The sequence below is a fragment of the Lactuca sativa genome, chromosome 4 (genome assembly GCF_002870075.4).
Source record: "Lactuca sativa cultivar Salinas chromosome 4, Lsat_Salinas_v11, whole genome shotgun sequence".
Taxonomy (NCBI): Eukaryota; Viridiplantae; Streptophyta; class Magnoliopsida; order Asterales; family Asteraceae; genus Lactuca; species Lactuca sativa.
In genome coordinates this window covers 139,579,643-139,585,867 of record NC_056626.2, presented here as the reverse complement: position 1 = coordinate 139,585,867, position 6,225 = coordinate 139,579,643, and the positions used below count along the sequence as shown (strand labels likewise).

Sequence of the window (6,225 nt, the reverse complement as noted above, 5' to 3'; positions counted from 1 at the left end):
TATAGTTAGTGAAGTCCTTGTAAGAGTACTCCCTTGTGCATATAAGGAGTTCACCTTGAGTAGAGTTAACAGGGGTTCCACCTCTGCTGGAATCAGTAGAGTGATATTGTGCCATGGCTGCTGCCACAGCAGCAGCTACTGCAGCATTTAGAGCTGCATCATCATATTGCGGGGGGGGGGGGGTGGTGGAGGTGGAGTTGGAGTAATCGTAGGATTACGCCTTGTTGATATGCGAGGAGGCATCCTTCAACTATAATTTTAAAGGAAAGATGTACATGATGGTTAGAATCAATTGTGAGCATAGTGAGAGTGATCCATGGGCTAAATCGCCATTGTCCAACAGTTGAATGAGTGTATGTTTTGAAATAGAATACATTAGGTGAGTAGAGTGACACATGGGTACAAATTTTTCCAACATATTAGGTAACTGTTAATAATACTGGTATCATTGATGTAACAAGTTCGGGGAAAAATGACCCAACATTAGGTCTTACATCATACCATAAGGAAAAAGGTTGATAGTTTTTAGATTCCTAGTGAGAGTACTTGAAGAGTAGGAATATTTTACAGACAAAAGCTCCATAGAGCATAGTTAGGGAAGGCTATTCGTTGAGTTAAAAGAAAAGATATATTAAACATCTTCTACCGGCGACGGGCATTCCTCGGGCGAACCCTAAGATCTGCTAGTTGATGCTCCATTTCGAGAAGGTGTCGCTCGTAGACTCTCTGGCGAACCCGGAGCTCTATGAATTCAGCCTGAGTCTCAGCTAGTGCTTTCCGCAGGGTCTCGTGGTCCGTTGCAGACCTCTCCCGAGCATGCTCTAGGTGGCTGGTGCGAATGGAATGCATTCTTGCATTTGCATCAACCTCCGTGATGCGCTGGAGAGCTGTCCTGCCCTGATTTTCATTGAGGGCAACCCTTCAGGCCAGGATTGGCATGAATCTATCTGCTGATTCTCCTTCACTTGTGTCATAAAAGATTCGGTCCCCATTGAATGGAATGGGTTGATTTTGCTCTTCCCCCCATGTTTTTATGCATTCAACCCATGCAGGCGTCGGGCCTTGAAAAGCCTGACGGGGGTTAGGATTCGAGACCAGGGCCACGGGAGGTAGGCTGTTGACTTCTGGCTCGGAGTCGGAACCATCAGAAAAACCTTCGGCGAGTTGATCATCCAAAGGGATTGGATGGTCATCTTCTGGTTCATACTCAAGCCATCCAACATTGCCTTGATTTGGGAAGTACGGGTCGCCAGGAGGACGGAATCTAGCCATGATATCTACGCAAGAAAAGGGGTATAAGAATCTTATACATATAGACCTACTATTTAAGATAATTATAATGAAATCTTTATCGGTTACTTCAATACTTGCATAGTGCATACTAGTTATGTGTATTCAAAACAGGATAGACCTTCGAATAAGTGACCCTAACTCTAAACCCACAATTAAACAAGGAACAGGGAGTAAAGCAAAGATCACAGATTCTGAGTCTATAATATCCTAGATACACATAACCTCAGTGTATCCACCAACAACTATTGACCTATCAATAGAGACCTTTTAGTTCTCAGACAAGTAATTATAGTAACACAAAATACTCCTATAGTATTTTAGGTTTATGTTCTGTTCTAATGTTTTCATTGTTGTAGTGTTGGTAAGTTTTTAGACTTGTTGCCATATCAAAACCATTCCTGGGCATATGCTAATCACTTCTCAGACCAGCATAGTTGATCAGGCTATGCCACTCCCAGAACTGACCATACATCCCCAAGCCTACTTAAGATATTCAATAATCGTAATACTTTTGTTCTGCCCTAGTAACACTTATTTTAGTATGAATGCAGGTATGTATACTTTGTTAAATATTTTATTATTTAAAAGTATAAACTCTTGGTCAGAGTATTTTAATCCCATTGTGTTTATAGTTAGTATATCTTTTATGGGTTGATATACTCAATTCACTATAAACGATGCTCTGATACCAATCTATCACACACTAAAACCAAGAACGGCGGAAACGTTCTGGGGCGGAGGAGATCATGTACAATATCACAACACATAAATATAGTAAACAATCAAACAACATCATCCATTGCATTAATAATGTATTTTAATACAAGTGTGTTCTGTACAGTTATAGACACCAAAAATATGAATCAAAATAAAAGACGAGTCTTGTAAATGCTCCATCTTCTTAAAAGCTGGCATCGGTACCTATCTGCTGATGTCCTGAGAATACAAGTTATTTTGAAAGAGTTTATCAGCATTAAAGCTGGTGAGTCCATAAGTATTTAGTGTCATGTTTTGTATGAAAATGTTTGTAAGTATTCGAGTGTAATAGTGCGTTGTAGGTATTCGAGTGTAATAGTGTGTAAAATGTTTGTAGTGTTTGTTTGTATTTCTTAGAAAACCCTATGTTTTCCATTAAAAGCAACCTTTTACCAAGGCATCAAGTGTAATGTATGTTTGTTCATTGTAGGAGTGCATACCTTTCCCAAATGTGACTATTATTAATAAATACAGTTTTTACATTACTCTTTATGTGAGGAGATCACAAAGTAGATGTAAAGGGAAAATAATGAAGTACTATGTGTAATAATATTCTAATTATTATTGTACTAACTACCTTAATCCAATTGTTAATTAAGGTATAATGTGATATAGTTGTAACCGTACTAATTGACTAGCAGAAATCACGACACTGTAATACGTCGAACAATAATGAAATTTGTCACCCGAAGATCTGCAAATCCCACTGTAGCTAGCAGTAAGGTGTAGGATTGTCAATCCAGTATAGATCTATAGACAAATTCACGTTCTCCTTCCACGAGATTCTGGATACATATCGAGTCATGACAGAGATGCCATGCCCTGAAGTAGTGCCTCACCTTTATTGCATAGTGTGTATATAGTGTATGTAATACACTACAAATAAAATTACATTTAGTGGCACAAAGTTTTAATGGAACTTTGCATTTGTGCCACTATAAAATACTTTTAATGTCATTTTTCTTTGTGCCACTGTAGGTTTCCTCAGAAGATTGAAAGTCCCTTCTATTTTCTTGCAGCGGGAAAATGTTTTTCCACAAAAATTACAAAACCCCTCCTACACTTTAATTCCCTCCTATTAAAAAATTTCCCCATTCTTTAGCTTTTGAAATCCCTAATTGCCTTACCCTTATGGTTACGTCCCACTCTAAGTCCCATTGTCTCCCACAGATTTCGTAAACCCTTATTTTCATCTCCAATAACATAAACTAGACTCTAGACTCCAAATCGCTCATGAATATGTTTGCAACCTCGTCGTCGTTGCCCCTGATACTGCTTGTTAAACACTCTGACCACATATCTCTGACTCAGGTATGAAATCCTTTTTTCCTTTTTAGAAATCAGGCATAAAAATATACGTCTCATATCGTTCTTCGACTCGTATTCACGAGGAGTCAATAAGAAACCATAACAAACCCTGATTCTTGATTAAGTCAGAGCTTCAGGCGATTTATGGTGTTCTTTGTTCTTCACGACTCAATTCATCATCAATGCTACTTGAAAACATCATTGCTTTTTATTTATGGAACCTACATCCAAGTACCGAGAACTAAGGAGGACAAGCGAGATTCTGGATATTGGAGGATGCATATAATTTTCTGAGATGTATAATTGGAATTCCAAGATGAAAAGCATGATCAAGCTTCTAAAATCCCAGTTAATTTGTATTCTAGTGTTAGACTCTAGCAACGAAATGTTTTTTTTCTTGATAGCTGCATTGGCTTTTTTTTTTGTTTGTCTTTACTCTAATTATCATTATAAATAAATAAACACAAATAAATCTGTAACCATCGTTTGTAGCTTCATAATGTGATGGTTAACATTAATATAAATTTATAGTTTGCATTTTTCTAATAATGATTTTAGTTGACTGAACTTGATATGTTTAACAATCATGGTTATCAAATGTCAGTCACACTAGTTAGATTTTACCCCTTGATTCACGTTCTCATTTGTAAAATCCCTATGGTAGTAGCTGTCCTTTCTTATAACAACTTATTTATGTATGTTAAGAATCATTACATTCATCATAGGATGCCATTTGTGTTTCTAAACTTCTTTACTTAAATTGTAATTTTGTTTGATTGTATTTGTTGCAGATATAAACCAAGTGAGGAGACCTTACTACAAAGTGATTGATTTTGTTTAAATATAATCATGGAATGTGATATTAGCCCAAAAAGAAGAAAAGCTGGTGGTTCATCTACTACTTTAAATGTATCACCTTTGCATGTTGCAAGTTTTGCTTCAGGTGCACTTTAGAAATTACCAAACTACATTCGTTCTCTAGTGGCTCAACATGTTGCAAAAACATCATTCCAACCCACAACTTTTGCTAGAGCTACTTCTGCATCAAGACAACCACTTCCATCATTATCATCTTCAATTCTAATATTAGCCCTAGAATTGGTAAGTTTTTATCTTTTTTTTTTATTGAAATTATGTTTTTACTAAATATCTGTATTTTATTTTTGCCAGAAGTCTGGTTGTTTTATAGCTTGAAATCTATTTTTCATACTAAAAATCTTTTTTTAGTATTGGTAAAATTCCATGTTTTTACAATTCTGACTTTCTTTTATTCTCTTTCTTGTAGCTTCACACAGAGAAATGGAAAAGATTCGCACAATCTAGGTTGAATAACATGGTGTCTACCAAATTCAGTATCGTCTTGGACATGATGAAGGCTTTATAGGGTGACCACACTTGGGTGTATAGGAATAGAGTATATGGGTCTTGTAACACAATATTGTGTTTCCATTTCTTATCTTCATTGAACTATTATTATTTTATATTATGAAATAAGGCCTAAGTTATTAACATATATTTTTTTTGTTAAAAAGTGTCACTAAAACTATGAAAATAATATTTATTTTAGAAGTTATATAGTGTCATAAAAAATTGTGCCACTAAAAGCTACATGTGCTTTAGTGGCATAATAAAAAAGTGCCACTAAAACCTAATAAGGCTGTAGCGACACAACCAAAATGTGCCACTAAAGGTCTTTAGTGGCAGCGTTTTTAGTGGCACTTATTTTTTGTGCCGCTGATTGTCCAAAAGGCTTTTAGTGGCACTTTTTATCTGCCACTAAATGTAAATTTATTTGTAGTGATAGTGTAGTATATGTCTTTCCCGATCCCCATCATAGTGAGTTCTCTAGTGTAGTATAAAGTATGTATGAATAATATGTATTAGTGTATTTTCTCTCTGACTCTCATTATAGTGTGTTCAGTTGTATAGTGTAGTGTATTGTTTACAGTATGTATTGAATCATTGTATGTTACATTGTACTAGAAGCAGTAAGTAGTGTAACGCCAAACTATACCTATTATAGTTTACTAGTAAGATCATTTGTATAGTTGATTGTATTGAAATAAGACAGGAAGTTTTTATGTCTATACATATACACATGATATATAACTAAGGATCAAACGACACCTGGACAAACAATAGGCGACTCTAAGTCCACAAGCAAACAAGGAACAGGAAATAGAGCGTATTATCAGTCCTAAGTCCTTCAAACCTTACTTATATAACCATATATGTATTGGACATGATTTGACAGTATATAAGATTAAAGAGTTTTGAAAGTAATTAATTGGAAACTAAAACTAAATTTTATCAAGAGTTTAACTTGTAAAAGTGTTTGGAAATCGTTTTGAAGCAGTTTTGTTGACAAGACAGTTTAAAGCATAGTAGATCCATTGGCGTACCAATCATTAATCAAATGTGATTGACATAATATCTAGTATGATTCAACTTGTATTCTTCCCCCATAAAATCATTTAAAACATACAAAAGGTTAATTAAGGGGGTATGAACTCACCTGTTAGTGAGTGATGCGATGGTAGGATCGGTTAGGAGGTTGAGTGTCAATTGTGGAATTGAGCACAAACGAATCCTATTAAGCATATAATGACATATGTATGTATATAATTAGTGTTTGAAGCAACTAATTATAGAATTGGGACCACCTTAATGGCCAGTAAACACTTATATTGAAGTGTTACAACGATATATGATTGTATATAAGGGGTCTATGGCTGTACAAGGGAGTGTATGGTCAAAATACACCATATTTGTGTGTGTGTGGCCAGGATGTGTGTGCGGCCGCACACTACCCATGAAGTGTGCCAAAACGTATTCTAAGGCCTTAGGACCCATCTAGGAAGGTTTCTC

General features: G+C 35.8%; 1 long non-coding RNA gene across 1 annotated transcript; it reads left to right on the top strand.

Moving 5' to 3' along the window:
* The first annotated feature begins 3,091 nt into the window (after positions 1-3,091).
* On the top strand, positions 3,092-4,984 carry LOC111895381 (uncharacterized). Its single transcript, XR_002851548.3, has 3 exons — positions 3,092-3,360; positions 4,149-4,458; positions 4,643-4,984. It is a non-coding gene; the product is annotated as an uncharacterized LOC111895381 (long non-coding RNA).
* The last annotated feature ends 1,241 nt before the right edge of the window (positions 4,985-6,225 follow it).